This window comes from Cryptomeria japonica, unplaced genomic scaffold (assembly GCF_030272615.1).
Source record: "Cryptomeria japonica unplaced genomic scaffold, Sugi_1.0 HiC_scaffold_303, whole genome shotgun sequence".
Lineage (NCBI taxonomy): Eukaryota > Viridiplantae > Streptophyta > Pinopsida > Cupressales > Cupressaceae > Cryptomeria > Cryptomeria japonica.
The window spans coordinates 45,001-62,500 of NW_026729125.1; the positions used below are offsets into that span (position 1 = coordinate 45,001).

A 17,500-nucleotide genomic window follows, 5' to 3' on the forward strand; every position below is an offset into this window, starting at 1 on the left:
AAGGCCACTCAGAGACATCCATTTCCCAGGTATATGCCCCCTACGCACTTTTGGTGGCGCAACTCGCACGAACAGTCCCACCTCGACCCCGTAAACAAGCTTTTTTGCCTCGAAGAGTTCGTCGGAGACGAAGAAGCAACCTTCAGTGCAAACGTAGCACTCTTTTGTGCAACCGCCCAAACAACGCCCCCTCTACCCTCTGTCGAAACACTCGGCATTGCTGCTCCCTAAGGTGAGCTTCTCCTCATAGGCAATTCCGCTCTTATCCGGTCACGTTTGTGTGCCCGAATTTCGCAAGGCAACCTCCATGGGACATGGAAAAGACTCGAGAAGAGAGCTCGCTCACGGGAGAGAGAAGCCAAGGAGACCACGAGAGTGCTGAGAGTGGGACAGCGCTGAATAGGCGGGAGAAGCCTGCGCGTATAAACGGAGATATATATCCAATTGCAACGAAGGAACGTGCCAAAGATCGAGAACAATGGCAGAAATGCTAGTAACGTGCACTTCGGGACCAACGCATCACCGGAAGACAACCGCCAAACATCGAAAGAGTCGCGATGCTCCGCAACCTACGTGCAAAGCGGTCGCACACCGGGTAAGGGAGTGAGAGCCCCAAACATAGCTGGGCGAGGCGCTCACTCCGCTCTTTAATATCTCGTTAATACCGCCAAGGAAATGGCACAAGCACACACACACAAGCATCCTCGGAAGAGGACAGTTCGAGTGACAGGTCAAATCCAAGAGTTCCGAAGACTACCTCCAGGAACAATCGGGAACAAGACCGATTACAAGTCGTCGAGTCTGTTACTGGGCGAACACGAGATGCGCACAGGAAATCGATCAGCCCTCACAATGGCCCAAGGCCAGAGATCGGACTGCTACGATTTACCCCAACAATCATCGTGCCACTCTTCGCAGAGAGGTGATAGACGCCAACGAGCCCGCGCATAGCAATCGAGGTGTAAAAAGGGCGTTGAAGGCAGGAAGCCTGGACGAAAGAGGCTACGAGGTCACCTCGAAGCGGTCTAAGAATCGGGCGCACTTGGGGCGACTACCAGTGCCAACCCCTTATCCCGCGGTGCGTCCGACACACAGAAATTTCCAAGGCGGCCAAGGAGCCTCCCCGCATAGCAATCGGGGTGTGAGGTTACGGATGCAGCATTGATAGCAATCGAGGTGTGAGGCGAAGGATGCAGAAGTGAGAGCCGAGGGATGTAGCAGAGATAGCAATCGGGGTGTGTGATGCAGAAGAGATAGCAATCGAGGTGTGCGGTGGGAAGGGCCCAGCAGCCAGAATGCATGAAGCGACGGATGAAGCAGTGATGACAACCGGGCTGTGAGGAGAGGAGGGATGCAGCCAAGAAAGCAATCAGGGCTCGAGGCAAGGGATGCATCAAGGATAGCAATCATGTTGTGAGGCGAGATTCCAAAGGCTAAACGTGAGAGGCTGCAGGGTCGACTCAGAGAGGTCTATGCATGTGAGAGGCTGAAAGCAAGGTCGACTCGGAGCGGTCTATGCATCGGGCGCGCTTGGGGCGACTACCAGTGCCAACCCCTTATCCCGCGACGCGTCCGACAAAGAGAACGTTCCAAGGCGGCAGAGGAGGTTACCAGCCGAAGGATGCAGTAGCAATAACAGGTATAGTTCCGCGGCGGCCGAGAAGACTCACCGCATAGGAATCGGGATGCGAGGCGAGGGATGCGGCGGGAAGGCCCCGACGGCTAAACGGAAGAGGCTGCAGGGCCGCCTCGGAATGGTCCAAGCATCGGATGCGATTGGGACGACTACCAGTGCCAACCCCTTATCCCGCGATGCGTCCGATACACAGATAGTTCCAAGGCGGCCGAGGAGCCTCACCGCATATCAATCGGGGTGCGAGGCGAGGGATGGGGCGGGAAGGCCCCAACGGCTAGACGGAAGAGGCTTCAGGGCCACCTCGGAATGGTCCAAGCATCGGACGCGCTTGGGGCGACTGCCAGTGCCAACCCCTTATCCCGCGATGCGTCCGATACACAGATGGTTCCAAGGCGGCCGAGGAGCCTCACCGCATAGCAATCGGGGGTGCGAGGCGAGGGATGGGGCGGGAAGGCCCCAACGGCTAGACGGAAGAGGCTTCAGGGCCGCCTAGGAATGGTCCAAGCATCGGACACGCTTGGGGCGACTACCAGTGACAGCCCCCTATCCCGCGATGCGTCCGATACGAAGATGGTTCCAAGGCGGCCGAGGAGCCTCACCGCATAGCAATCGGGGTGCGAGGTGGGGGATGCGGCGAGATGGCCCCAACGGCTAGACGGAAGAGGCCACAGGGCCGCGTCGGAATAGTCCAAGCATCGGACGCGCTTGGGGCGACTACCAGTGACAACCCCTTATCCCGCGATGCGTCCGATACGAAGATAGTTCCAAGGCGGCCGAGGAGCCTCACCGCATAGCAATCGGGGTGCGAGGTGGGGGATGCGGCGAGATGGCCCCAACGGCTAGACGGAAGAGGCTGCAGGGCCGCCTCGGAATAGTCCAAGCATCGGACGCGCTTGGGGCCACTACCAGTGACAACCCCTTATCCCGCAATGCGTCCGATACGAAGATAGTTCCAAGGCGGCCGAAGAGCCTCACCGCATAGCAATCGGGGTGCGAGGTGGGGGATGCGGCGAGATGGCCCCAACGGCTAGACGGAAGAGGCCACAGGGCCGCCTCGGAATAGTCCAAGCATCGGACGCGCTTGGGGCGACTACCAGTGACAACCCCTTATCCCGCGATGCGTCCGATACGAAGATAGTTCCCAGGCGGCCGAGGAGCCTCACCGCATAGCAATCGGGGTGCGAGGCGAGGGATGCGGCGAGATGGCCCCAAAGGCTAGACGGAAGAGGCTGCAGGGCTGCCTCGGAATAGTCCAAGCATCGGACGCGCTTGGGGCGACTACCACTGCCAACCCCTTATCCCGCGATGCGTCCGATACACAGATAGTTCCGAGGCGGCCGAGGAGGTGGGGGATGCAGCGAGATGGCCCCAACGGCTAGACGGAAGAGGCTGCAGGGCCGCCTCGGAATAGTCCAAGCATCGGACGCGCTTGGGGCGACTACCAGTGACAACCCCTTATCCCGCGATGCGTCCGATACACAGATAGTTCCGAGGCGGCCAAGGAGCCTCACCGCATAGCAATCGTGGTGCGAGGTGGGGGATGCGGCGAGATGGCCCCAACGGCTAGACGGAAGAGGCTGCAGGGCCGCCTCGGAATGGTCCAAGCATCGGATGCGCTTGGGGCGACTACCACTGCCAACCCCTTATCCCGCGATGCGTCCGATACACAGATAGTTCCAAGGCGGCCGAGGAGCCTCACAGCATAGCAATCAGGGTGCGAGGCGAGGGATGCGGCGAGAAAGCCCCAACGGCTAGAGGGAAGAGGCTTCAGGTCCGCCTCGGAATGGTCCAAGCATCGGACGCGCTTGGGGCGACTACCAGTGACAACCCCTTATCCCGCGACGCGTCCGATACACAGATAGTTCCAAGGCGGCCGAGGAGCCTCACCGCATAGCAATCGGGGTGCGAGGCGAGGGATGCGGCGAGAAGGACCCAACGGCTACACGGAAGAGGCTTCGGGGCCGCCTCGGAATGGTCCAAGCATCGGACGCGCTTGGGGCGACTACCAGTGACAACCCCTTATCCCGCGACGCGTCCGATACACAGATAGTTCCAAGGCGGCCGAGGAGCCTCACCGCATAGCAATCGGGGTGCGAGGCGAGGGATGCGGCGAGAAGGACCCAACGGCTACACGGAAGAGGCTTCGGGGCCGCCTCGGAATGGTCCAAGCATCGGACGCGCTTGGGGCGACTACCAGTGACAACCCCTTATCCCGCGACGCGTCCGATACACAGATAGTTCCAAGGCGGCCGAGGAGCCTCACCGCATAGCAATCGGGGTGCGAGGCGAGGGATGCGGCGAGAAGGACCCAACGGCTAGACGGAAGAGGCTTCGGGTCCGCCTCGGAATGGTCCAAGCATCGGACGCGCTTGGGGCGACTACCAGTGACAACCCCTTATCCCGCGACGCGTCCGATACACAGATAGTTCCAAGGCGGCCGAGGAGCCTCACCGCATAGCAATCGGGGTGCGAGGCGAGGGATGCGGCGAGAAGGACCCAACGGCTAGACGGAAGAGACTTCGGGTCCGCCTCGGAATGGTCCAAGCATCGGACGCGCTTGGGGCGACTACCAGTGACAACCCCTTATCCCGCGACGCGTCCGATACACAGATAGTTCCAAGGCGGCCGAGGAGCCTCACCGCATAGCAATCGGGGTGCGAGGCGAGGGATGCGGCGAGAAGGACCCAACGGCTAGACGGAAGAGGCTTCGGGTCCGCCTCGGAATGGTCCAAGCATCGGACGCGCTTGGGGCGACTACCAGTGACAACCCCTTATCCCGCGACGCGTCCGATACACAGATAGTTCCGAGGCGGCCGAGGAGCCTCACCGCATAGCAATCGGGGTGCGAGGCGAAGGATGCGGCGAGAAGGACCCAACGGCTAGACGGAAGAGGCTTCGGGTCCGCCTCGGAATGGTCTAAGCATCGGACGCGCTTGGGGCGACTACCAGTGACAACCCCTTATCCCGCGACGCGTCCGATACACAGATAGTTCCAAGGCGGCCGAGGAGCCTCACCGCATAGCAATCGGGGTGCGAGGCGAGGGATGCGGCGAGAAGGACCCAACGGCTAGACGGAAGAGGCTTCAGGGCCGCCTCGGAATGGTCCAAGCATCGAACGCGCTTGGGGCGACTACCAGTGACAACCCCTTATCCCGCGACGCGTCCGATACACAGATAGTTCCGAGGCGGCCGAGGAGCCTCACCGCATAGCAATCGGGGTGCGAGGCGAGGGATGCGGCGAGAAGGACCCAACGGCTAGACGGAAGAGGCTTCAGGGCCGCCTCGGAATGGTCCAAGCATCGGACGCGCTTGGGGCGACTACCAGTGACAACCCCTTATCCCGCGACGCGTCCGATACACAGATAGTTCCGAGGCGGCCGAGGAGCCTCACCGCATAGCAATCGGGGTGCGAGGCGAGGGATGCGGCGAGAAGGACCCAACGGCTAGACGGAAGAGGCTTCAGGGCCGCCTCGGAATGGTCCAAGCATCGGACGCGCTTGGGGCGACTACCAATGACAACCCCTTATCCCGCGACGCGTCCGATACACAGATAGTTCCGAGGCGGCCGAGGAGCCTCACCGCATAGCAATCGGGGTGCGAGGCGAGGGATGCGGCGAGAAGGACCCAACGGCTAGACGGAAGAGGCTTCAGGGCCGCCTCGGAATGGTCCAAGCATCGGACGCGCTTGGGGCGACTACCAGTGACAACCCCTTATCCCGCGACGCGTCCGATACACAGATAGTTCCGAGGCGGCCGAGGAGCCTCACCGCATAGCAATCGGGGTGCGAGGCGAGGGATGCGGCGAGAAGGACCCAACGGCTAGACGGAAGAGGCTTCAGGGCCGCCTCGGAATGGTCCAAGCATCGGACGCGCTTGGGGCGACTACCGTTGCCAACCCCTTATCCCGCGATGCGTCTGATACACAGATAGTTCCGAGGCGGCCGAGGAGCCTCACCGCATAGCAATCGGGTTGCGAGGCAGATTATTGGGAAGGGAACCCCCTGGGATGCGGCTCAAGCAGTGCCCAAAGGGACTGGAATGCGGAATCACATCGAGAGACCCAAATGCTATACGAGGGCTCAAATCGAATTATCGATTTGGCCACGACATGGACGCATCGGAACGACTACCTTTGCCGAACCACTCGCAATTGCATCCATACCGAAACCAATAGACATTTCCGTTAGAGCCCTCGCATAGCATTCGGGAATCTCGCATGCCCCTCTAAATCGACCAATGCTGGCGCTCAATGAAAATCCGAGCGCTACCACCGTTCGAGCGCCAGCATTGGTCGAGTTAGAGGGGCACGGGGGAGAATGCTCCAGTCAACACCTCCCCTATATAAGTTATTTGTCCGATTCTCGCACAACCGTAGTCTGCCTCGTCGAATCAAACAACGGTCCCAGATTCCGACTTCCGTTCCGTAGAGACCCAAAAGCTAGATGGAGGCTCGCAAGAAAGAGAGTCGGCGCATAGCAATCGGGTTTCTCGAACGTTTAGGGACCGAGCTCACTTGCGGATAGGGCAAAATCCGCCAAGCAACCCAAAAGCTAGACGGGGGCTCGAATCGAATCGCCTAGGCGGCCACAACAACGACGTGTTGGATCGACTACCAGTGCCAAACCATTCAGCAAGACTAGTCTGTGTCGAGGCCGGATAGAGATTCTCAGAGAGCGCCCGCATAGCATTTAGGAGACCTGCCGCGTCCCTCACACTCGACAAATGGTGGTGCACGTTTATAAATCCGAGCGATCCCAACCCTTTCAAGCACCAACATCGGTCGAGATAGAGGGGCACGGAGGGGGCTGCGTGAGACAACACAGTCCCCTATATAAGTTATTTGTCCGATTCTCACACATCCGAAGAATGGTCATCAAATCGGACAACAGCCCAAACTTCCGACTTCCGTCCCAGAAAGCCCAAGAGCTATCTAAAACGTTCATGGCCGGAACTCGATCGCGGCTATACCAGTCCGCCAAGCAACCCAAAAGCTAGACTGGAGCTCTAGTCGAATCACCTCTGTGGCCATTGCAAGGACGTGTTGGAGCGACTACCATTGCCGAACCATTCCGCAGGTCGAGTCCATACCAAGGCCGCATAGAGATTCACGATGAGCTCCTGCATAGCAATCAGGAGACTTGCCGTGTCCATCACAATCGATAAATCCTGGTGCAAGATTTTTGCATCCGAGCGCTCCAACCAGTCGAGCACCAGCATCAATCGACATAAACGGGCACGGGGGGAGGATGCTCGAGAACACTACCTCCCCTATATAAGTTATTTGTCCGATTCTCAAGCAGCCGAAGTCTGGTCATCGAATCGGGTCAAAGACCACAACTTCCGACTTTACCCACAATGCAAGTCATCGAATCGAACATCGGCCCCCGAGTCGGACTCCATGCGTATGTCAGGTCATCGGACCCAAATTCCGCCTTCCTGCGCATGGCGGGCCATCAATATCAACTCGGTCATCGGACCCAAACTCCGCCTTTTTGCGTATGGCACGCCTTCAAATCGGTCATCGGACCCAAATTCCGCCTTCCTGTGCATGGCGGGCCATCAACATCAACTCGGTCATCGGACCCAAATTCCGCCTTTCTGCGCATGGCACGCCATCAACTCGGTCATCGGACCCAAATTCCGCCTTCCTGCGCATGGCAGGTCATCGGACACAAATTCAGACCTCGCCAATATGCCTACGTATCGAATCGGTCATCGGACCCAACTTCCGACTTCATCCATACTGTAGGGTCTTTGAGGTTGGCGCGGTGCGCTCAACCCAGGGAGTCGACCCATCGAAGCATACACCTCCCCTATATAAGCTATTTGTCCGATTCCCACACCTGTGTAGTTTGCACCTCTGACCAGGACATCGACCCCAACTTCCGAACTCGACTGCAACGACGGCACCAGCGCCTTGGTGCGCACCTTGCGACGCACAGTCCCAACATTCGCCTTCCTGCACATGGCAGGTCATCGGACCCAAATTCCGACCTCGCGAGTATGCCTACATATCGAATCGGTCATCGGACCCAACTTCCGACTTCATCCATACCGTAGGGTCTTTGAGGTTGGCGCGGTGCGCTCAACCCGGGGAGTCGACCCAACGAAGCATACACCTCCCCTATATAAGCTATTTGTCCGATTCCCACACCTGTGTAGTTTGCACCTCCGATCAAGACATCGACCCCAACTTCCGAACTCGCCTCCAACGACCGAACCAGCGCCTTGGTGCGCACCTTGCAACGCACAGTGCCAACATTCGCCTTCCTGCACGTGGCAGGTCATCGGACCCAAATTCCGACCTCGCGAGTATGCCTACATATCGAATCGGTCATCGGACCCAACTTCCGACTTCATCCATACCGTAGGGTCTTTGAGGTTGGCGCGGTGCGCTCAACCCGGGGAGTCGACCCAACGAAGCATACACCTCCCCTATATAAGCTATTTGTCCGATTCCCACACCTGTGTAGCTTGCACCTCCGATCAGGACATCGACCCCAACTTCCGAACTCGACTAAAAAGACCGCACCAGCGCCTTGGTGTGCACCTTGCAACGCACAGTGTCAACATTCGCCTTCCTGCACATGGCAGGTCATCGGACCCAAATTCCGACCTCATGAGCATACCTACTAATCGAATTGGTCATCGGACCCAACTTCCGACTTCATCCATACCGTAGGGTCTTTGAGGTTGGCGCGGTGCGCTCAACCTGGGGAGTCGACCCATCGAAGCATACACCTCCCCTATATAAGCTATTTGTCCGATTCCGACACCTGTGTAGTTTGCACCTCCGCTCAGGACATCGACCCCAACTTCCGAACTCGCCTGCAACGACCGAACCAGCGCCTTGGTGCGCACCAAAAGTGCGCACTTTTGGAGGGCACTTTTGTGCGCTCCAAAGGTGCGCACTTTTGGAGGGCACTTTTCTGCGCTCCAAAGGTGCGCACTTTTGGAGGGCACTTTTTGGAGGGCACTTTTCTGCGCTCCAAAGGTGCGCACTTTTGGAGGGCACTTTTTGGAGGGCACTTTTCTGCGCTCCAAAGGTGCGCACTTTTGGAGGGCACTTTTCTGCGCTCCAAAGGTGCGCACTTTTGGAGGGCACTTTTTGGAGGGCACTTTTCTGCGCTCCAAAGGTGCGCACTTTTGGAGGGCACTTTTTGGAGGGCACTTTTCTGCGCTCCAAAGGTGCGCACTTTTGGAGGGCACTTTTCTGCGCTCCAAAGGTGCGCACTTTTGGAGGGCACTTTTTGGAGGGCACTTTTCTGCGCTCCAAAGGTGCGCACTTTTGGAGGGCACTTTTCTACGCTCCAAAGGTGCGCACTTTTGGAGGGCACTTTTTGGAGGGCACTTTTCTGCGCTCCAAAGGTGCGCACTTTTGGAGGGCACTTTTGTGCACTCCAAAGGTGCGCACTTTTGGAGGGCACTTTTCCTGTGCTCCAAAGGTGCACACCTAGGTGAGCACCTTCGACCACACCTTGTAGCACACCAAACTCTGACTTTCGACTTCATCCGCAATGCAGGGTCTTTGAGGTTGGCGCAATGCGCACAACCAGGGGAGTCGACCCATCAAACCCAACACCTCCCCTATATAAGCTATTTGTCTGATTCTCATACATGCGTAGCCTGCAGGAGCAATTAGGACATCGACCCCAACTTTCGGCTTCTAAACGAAAACAAGGTCTTTGAGGTTGGTGTAATGCGAACAACTAGGGGAGTCAACCCATCAAACCCAACACCTCCCCTATATAAGCTATTTGTCTGATTCTCATACATGTGTAGTCTACAGGAGCAATTAGGACATCGACCCCAACTTTTGACTTCTTAACGAAAACAAGGTCTTTGAGGTTGACGTAATGCGCACAACCAGGGGAGTCGACCCATCAAACCCAACACCTCCCCTATATAAGCTATTTGTCCGATTCTCATACATGTGTAGCCTGCAGGAGCCATTAGGACATTGACCCCAACTTTTGACTTCTTAACGAAAACAAGGTCTTTGAGGTTGACGTAATGCGCACAACCAGGGGAGTCGACCCATCAAACCCAACACCTCCCCTATATAAGCTATTTGTCCGATTCTCATACATGTGTAGCCTGCAGGAGCCATTAGGACATTGACCCCAACTTTTGACTTCTTAACGAAAACAAGGTCTTTGAGGTTGGCGTAATGCGCACAACCAAGGGAGTTGACCCATCAAACCCAACACCTCCCCTATATAAGCTATTTGTCTGATTCTCATACATGTGTAGCCTGCAACAACGATTAGGACATCCACCCCAACTTCTGAATTCGTCTGCGTTGACCGCACCAAAGGTGCACGCCTTGGTGCTCACCAAAATCCGACTTCCGACTTCTTCTGCTATGCGGGGTCTTTGAGGTTGGCGCAGTGCGCACAACCAGGGGAGTCAACCCACCGAATGCAACACCTCCCCTATATAAGCTATTTGTCTGATTCTCATACATGCGTAGACTGCAGCAATGATTAGGACATCCACCCCAACTTTTGACTTCTTAAACAAGACAGGGTCTTTGAAGTTGGTGCAGTGCACACAACCAGGGGAGTCGACCCATCAAACGCAACACCTCCCCTATATAAAGCTATTTGTCCGATTCTCATACGTGTAGTCTGCAGCAGCGATTAGGACATCGACCCCAACTTCCGAATTCGTTTGCATTGACCGCACCAAAGGTGCACGCCTTGGTGTGCACCCTGGAGTGCACTTTGGTGCTCACCTCGGTGCACACTTTGGTGTGCACCTCGGTGTGCACCAAAGGTGCGCACCTTGGAGCGCACCAAAGGTGTACACTTTGGAGCGCACCACATAGGGTCTTTGAGAGGTTGGCGCAGTGCGCACACCAAGGTGGGTGTTGAGGTGCGTGCCGAGGTGGGTGGGTGCTAGGGTGCGCTCCATGGTGGGTGCCAGGGTGGGTGCGTGCTAGGGTGGATTCCAAAGAGGGTCATAGGGTGGGTGCCAAGGTGGGTTGGTGATATAGTGGGTTCAAAGGTGGGTACTAGGGTGGGTTCCAAGGTGGGTCACAAGTTGGGTGCCAGGATGCGTGGGTGTTAGGTTGGGTGCCAAGGTGGGCTCCTGCGTGGGTGGGTGCTAGGGTGGGTTTCAAGGTGGACGCGAGGGCGGGTGCCAAGGTGGGTAACAAGTTGGGTGTTAGGATGGGTGAGTGCTAGAGTGGGTGCCAAGGTGGGTGGGTGCTAAGGTGGATGCCAAGGTGGTTCACAGGGTGGGTGGGTTCTAGGGTGAGTTCCAAGGTGGGTCACAGGTTCAGTGCTAGGGTGGGTGTCAAGGCGGGTGTCGAGGTGCCTGGGTGCTAGGGTGTGGATGCCAATGTGGGTCATAGGGTGGGTACTAGGGTGGGCTGCAATGTGGGTGCCAAGGTGGGTAACATGCTCGGTGGGTTCTAAATTGGGTGCCAGGGTGGGTGTGCACCCACCTTGCCCGAGGTGGGTGCCAAGGTGCCAGTGTGGGTGGGTGCTAAGGTGGATGCCAAGGTGGGTGAGAAGGTGGGTGATAGGTTGAGTGGTAGGATGGGTGGGTGCCAAGATGGGTCACAGGGTGGGTGCAAGGGTGGGTAGGTGCTAGGGTTGGTGTCAGGGTGGGTGGGTGCTAGGTTGGGTTCCAAGGTGGGTGCGAGGGTGAGTGTCAAGGTGGGTCACAGGTTAGGTGCTAGGATGGGTGAGTGCTAGGGTGCAAAGGTGCCAGGGTGGGTGCTAGGATGGGTCGATGCTAGGGTGAGTGGCAAGGTGGGTCCACAAGTGTCAAGGTGGGTGCCGAGGTGGGTGCCAAGTCGGCGACTGCTATGGTGGATGCCAAGGTGGGTCACGGGGTGGGTGCCAAGTTGCTAGGTTGGGTTCCAAGGTGGGTGCCAACGTGGGTGCTAGGGTGCGTGGGTTAAAGGGTGTGTCACAACGTGGGTGCCAGGATGGGTGCGCACCCACACTGGCCAAGACGGGTGCGGGTGCAAGGTTGGGTTCCAAGCCCGGTCACAGGCTGGGTGCTAGGATGGGTGGGTGCCAAGGTGGGCACCAGGGTGGGTGCACCCACCCTGGCCAAGGTGGGTCACGGGGTGGGTCCTAGGGTGGGTAACGGGGTGGGTACTAAGGTGCGTGCCAAGGTGGGTCATAGGGTGGGTGCCAAGGTGGGCACCAGGGTGGGTGTGCACCAACCCTAGCCAGGGTAGGTCACGGGGTGGTTGTCGGGGTGGGCGTCAAGGAGCCAAGGTGGGTGGCAAGTAGCCAAGTTGCGTGCCAAGGTGGGTGTCGGGGTGGGTGCCAAGGATCCAAGGTGGGTGCCAAGGAACCAAGGTGGGTGTCTGGGTGGGTGCCGAGGTGGGAGCCAGGGTGGGTCCCAAGGTGAGTGCAAAGGTGGGTGCCAGGGTCAAGGTGAGTGCCAATGTGGGTTCCAAGGTGCCAGGGTCAGGGTGAGTGCCAATGTGGGTTCAAAGGTGCTAAGTTGGGTGCGAGGTTGGGTGCGAGGGTGGGTGGGTGCCAAGGTGTGCTAGGTGGAAGCCCGGGTGGGTCGGCATCCCATGGGTGTCGAGTTGGGTGCCTGATGGGTGCTTCTTGTCAAGTTTTAGTCGTCGGGACTCATTTCGAGCCTTAGAGGTCGTTTCTTGTCCGGTTGCCCTGTCTTCGACCTGGGAACCCAATTTTGGTCCTCGGGTCCCATTTTTTTTTGTCTCGCATCCCACTTTTGGCCTGTGGCCTTTTCGGGGTCGATTCTCGTTTTGGGCATCAGAGCATGTTTCTTCTCCTAAAACCCAATATTTGTTTATTAAGTCTCGGAACACATTTTTGTTCTCGTGGACCCATCATGGGTCTTGGAACGCATTTGTGGTCCTTGGGTCCCATTTTGCATCCCGAAACTTGTGTTTTGGTGCTTGATCCCTATTTTGGGTGCCCACCTTGCACCAAGTGCGCACCCGGGGCAAACCGAGCGCCTTGGTGCACCGGGGCAAGATCGAGCGTGCACCCGAGGCGCCCCGAACATGCACCAAGGTGCACTCGGCCCACATGTGAGCGCAGGTCGTTGCGCCCGAGGTGGTGTGTGGGCACCGCGTTGCAGACGGGACACTGCACGCACACGACGCCCCCTCCAGGTGCACGCACGTAGGCCGGGCCGGGTGCACACCCGACGCCCTAGCAAGGTGCGCGCACCCGGGCAGGGCTCACACTTGGCGAACGGGGCGCACTTCGCGAGGGAGGGTGTGCACCTCGACGGGGGTGGGTGGCCGGGGTGGATTCGCACGTGGGTCGCGGTTTGCTAAGTACACACTGCGACAAGCTCATAACGGGTGCGATCATACCAGCGTTAGTGCACCGGATCCCATCAGAACTCCGCAGTTAAGCGCGCTTGGGCCGGAGTAGTACTGGGATGGGTGACCTCCCGGGAAGTCCCGGTGTTGCACCCTTTTTTAGTTTTTCGCCGGGCGTCGCAATGCTATTTGAATAAACCTTTTGCCCGTTTGCGTTCTCGTCGGGGCCGGGCCGGGCCGGGGTGCGCTGCCCGCACTACCGCGCGCGCGGGGGCGACACCGAGCGCGCACCCGAGGCGCCCCGAGCACACAGGCCACGGTGCAACCCGGGCGTTGTGCGCGCACCCCGGTGCGCCCGAGGTGCTGCGCGCGCACCCAGGTGAAATCGGTGTGCACCTCGGCCAGTGCGCGCTCGGTCGAGTCGCGCACGTTGGCCAAGGTGCACGGTGATGTTTCTTACTCTAAGGTTCCGCACCAGACGCCCGGGACAGGTGAGCGAAGCTGGGCGGGGCCGGGTGCGCGGCCGGGGCAGGTGCACGCAGCTGGAGAGAGCTTTGGAGCACACTTCGGAGCGCACCAATGATGCGCTCCATTCAAAAGTTTCCTGAAAAGGCAAAAAAAGTTGAGATTATAGAATTTCCCACTTGAGAGATTGTAAAAAAAAAAAATTTAAAATGAAGGAAACGCGGGTGCCAAGGTGTGCGCAGCCCAGCCAAGGTGTGCGCACCAAGGCGCCCACCCTGGCGAAGGTGCACGCAAGGTGCGCACCCGAGGCAAACCGGACAATTAACCCAACTTTCGACTTCGCGCGCACCTTGGAGCGCACTTCGGAGCGCTCCTTGGTGCGCACCAATCTTGGGCACCTCGGAGTGCACCATGGCGCCCACCAAGGTGCGCACCCGGGGCAAACCGAGCTCCGACTTCGTGCGCACCTTGGAGCGCACGAAAGGTGCGCACCATGGCGCCCACCAAGGTGCGCAGCCCAGCCAAGGCGTGCGCATCAAGGTGCGCACCCTGGCGAAGGTGCGCACCCGGGGCAAACCGAGCTCCGACTTCGTGCGCACCTTGGAGCGCACAAAAGGTGCGCAACCCAGCCAAGGTGTGCGCACCCCGGTCAAACCGAGCTCCGAATCGTGCGCACCAGAGGTGCACGCCATCGTGCGCACCTTGGAGCACACTTCGGAGCCCTCCTTGGTGCGCGCCGATGTTGCGCACCTCGGAGCGCACCCGGGGAAAACAATGCAATTAACCCGACTTTCGACTTCGTGGGCACCTCGGAGCGCTCTCGGGTTCGCACCTCGGAGCACACCGAGGTGCGCACCTTTGATGCGCTGCCTTCACCAATTTCCAGAAAAGGCAAGAAAACATTGAGAAGGTGTGCGCACCGAGGTGCCCACCCTGGCGAAGGTGCACGCGAGGTGCGCACCCGGGGCAAACCGGGCTCCGACTTCGTGCACGCCGCACCTTGGAGCACACTTCGGAGCGCTCCTTGGTGCGCACCAGGGCGCGCAACCCAGCCGAGGTGCCCACCCCGGCGAAGGTGCACGCGAGGTGCGCACCCGGGGCAAACCGGGCTCCGACTTCGTGCACGCCATGGTGCCCACCGCGGCGAAGGTGCACGCGAGGTGCGCACCCGGGGCAAACCGGGCTCCGACTTCGTGCACGCCGCACCTTGGAGCACACTTCGGAGCGCTCCTTGGTGCGCACCATGGTGCCCACCAGGGCGCGCAACCCCGCCGAAGGTGCACGCGAGGTGCGCACCCGGGGCAAACCGGGCTCCGACTTCGTGCACGCCGCACCTTGGAGCACACTTCGGAGCGCTCCTTGGTGCGCACCATGGTGCCCACCAGGGCGCGCAACCCCGCCGAAGGTGCACGCGAGGTGCGCACCCGAGGCAAACCGGGCTCCGACTTCGTGCACGCCATGGTGCGCACCGCGGCGAAGGTGCGCACCCGGGGCAAACCGGGCTCCGACTTCGTGCACGCCGCACCTTGGAGCACACTTCGGAGCGCTCCTTGGTGCGCACCAGGGCGCGCAACCCAGCCGAGGTGCCCACCCCGGCGAAGGTGCACGCGAGGTGCGTACCCGGGGCAAACCGGGCTCCGACTTCGTGCACGCCGCACCTTGGAGCACACTTCGGAGCGCTCCTTGGTGCGCACCATGGTGCCCACCAGGCCGCGCAACCCAGCCAAGGTGTGCGCACCAAGGTGCACGCGAGGTGCGCACCCGGGGCAAACCGGGGTCCGACTTCGTGCACGCCGCACCTTGGAGCACACATCGGGGCGCTCCCGGGTTCGCACCGGCGTTGCGCACCGTGGTGGGCACCTCGGAGCACACCAAGGTGGGCAGCGAGGTGCGCACCTTTGATGCGATGCCTTCACTAATTTCCATAAAAGGCAAAAAAAAAACGAGATTTTAAAATTTCCGTTTTGAAAGATAGTGAGAAAAAGGGAATGCTGGTGCCATCTTGAGCCCGCCCTGGTGCGCAGCCCAGCCAAGGTGTGCGCACCAAGGTGCCCACCCTGGCGAAGGTGCGCGCCCGGGCAATTAACCCAACTTCCAACTTCGCGCGCGCCAGGGTGGGAGCGCACCCAACAACCGGGCCTGGGAAGAGCCAATGCGAGAAACCCCACCAAACGCTCTGACAAAAAAAGAGGGGGCGCTCCAGTAACCCCGCTTCGGAGCGCACCCTGGGCAAACCCAGCCAAGGTGCCCACCCCGGCCAAGGTGCAGGCGAGGTGCGCACCCGGGGCAAACCGGGCTCCGACAACGTGCACGCCGCACCTTGGAGCACACTTCGTAGCGCTCCCGGGTGCGCACCTCAGAGCACACCAAGGTGGGCAGCGAGGTGCGCACCTTTGATGCGCTGCCTTCACTAATTTCCAGAAAAGGCAAAAAAAAAAGGAGATTTTAAAATTTCCGTTTTGAAAGATAGTGAAAAAAACGGAACGCGCGTGCCATCTTGAGCCCGCCCTGGTGCGCAGCCCAGGTAAGGTGCCCACCCTGGCAAAGGTGCGCACCCGGGCAATTAACCCTACTTCCGACTTCGTGCGCGCCAGGGTGGCAACCGGGCCTCGGAAGAGCCAATGCGAGAAACCCCACCAAACGCTCCGACAAAAAAAGAGGCGGCGCTCCAATAACCCCGCTTCGGAGCGCAGCCGGGGCAAACCCAGCCAAGGTGCCCACCCCGACGAAGGTGCACGCGAGGTGCGCACCCGGGGCAAACCGGGCTCCGACAACGTGCACGCAGCACCTTGGAGCACACTTCGAAGCACTCCCGGGTGCCCACCGGCGTTGCGCACCGTGGTGGGCAGCGAGGTGCGCACCTTTGATGCGCTGCCTTCACTAATTTCCAGAAAAAGGCAAAAAAAAATGAGATTTTAAAATTTCCGTTTTGAAAGATAGTGAAAAAAAAGGAACGCGGGTGCCATCTTGAGCCCGCCCTGGTGCGCAGCCCAGGCAAGGCATGCGCACCAAGGTGCCCACCCGAGGTGCACACCCGGGGCAAACCGGGCTCCGACTTCGTGCAGGCCGCACCTTGGAGCACACTTCGGAGCGCTCCTTGGTGCGCACCATGGTGCCCACCAGGGCGCGCAACCCAGCCAAGGTCTGCACACCAAGGTGCCCACCCCGGCGAAGGTGCACGCGAGGTGCGCACCCGGGGCAAACCGGGCTCCGACTTCGTGCACGCCATGGTGCCCACCGCGGCGAAGGTGCACGCGAGGTGCGCACCCGGGGCAAACCGGGCTCCGACTTCGTGCACGCCGCACCTTGGAGCACACTTCGGAGCGCTCCTTGGTGCGCACCATGGTGCCCACCAGGGCGCGCAACCCAGCCAAGGTGTGCGCACCAAGGTGCACGCGAGGTGCGCACCCGGGGCAAACCGGGGTCCGACTTCGTGCACGCCGCACCTTGGAGCACACATCGGAGCGCTCCCAGGTTCGCACCAGCGTTGCGCACCTTTGATGCGCTGCCTTCACTAATTTCCAGAAAAGGCAAAAAAAAACGAGATTTTAAAATTTCCGTTCTGAAAGATAGTGAAAAAAACGGAACGCGGGTGCCATCTTGAGCCCTTCCTGGTGCGCAGCCCAGGCAAGTTGTGCGCACCAAGGTGCCCACCCTGGCGGAGGTGCGCGCCCGGGGCAATCCGGGCTCCGACTTCGTGCACTGCATGGTGCCCACCAAGGCGCGCAACCCAGCCAAGGTGCCCACCGCAGCGAAGGTGCACGCGAGGTGCGCACCCGAGGTGCACACCCGGGGCAAACCGGGCTCCGACTTCGTGCACGCCGCACCTTGGAGCACACTTCAGAGCGCTCCTTGGTGCGCACCAGGGCGCGCAACCCAACCAAGGTCTGCACACCAAGGTGCTCACCCCGGCGAAGGTGCACGCGAGGTGCGCACCCGGGGCAAACCGGGCTCGGACTTCGTGCACGCCGCACCTTGGAGCACACATCGGAGCGCTCCCGGGTTCGCACCAGCATTGCGCACCTTTGATGCGCTCCAATAACCCCACTTCGGAGCGCACCAGAAACCCCACTGGACGCTTGGGCAAAAATGTAATGCGCACCCGAAGCCCCTACCCAGAAATCCCC

General features: G+C 59.6%; 1 non-coding gene across 1 annotated transcript; it reads left to right on the forward strand.

Moving 5' to 3' along the window:
• Positions 1-12,945: 12,945 nt before the first annotated feature.
• On the forward strand, positions 12,946-13,064 carry LOC131870192 (5S ribosomal RNA). The gene has a single exon (XR_009368519.1). It is a non-coding gene; the product is annotated as a 5S ribosomal RNA (ribosomal RNA).
• Positions 13,065-17,500: the final 4,436 nt, after the last annotated feature.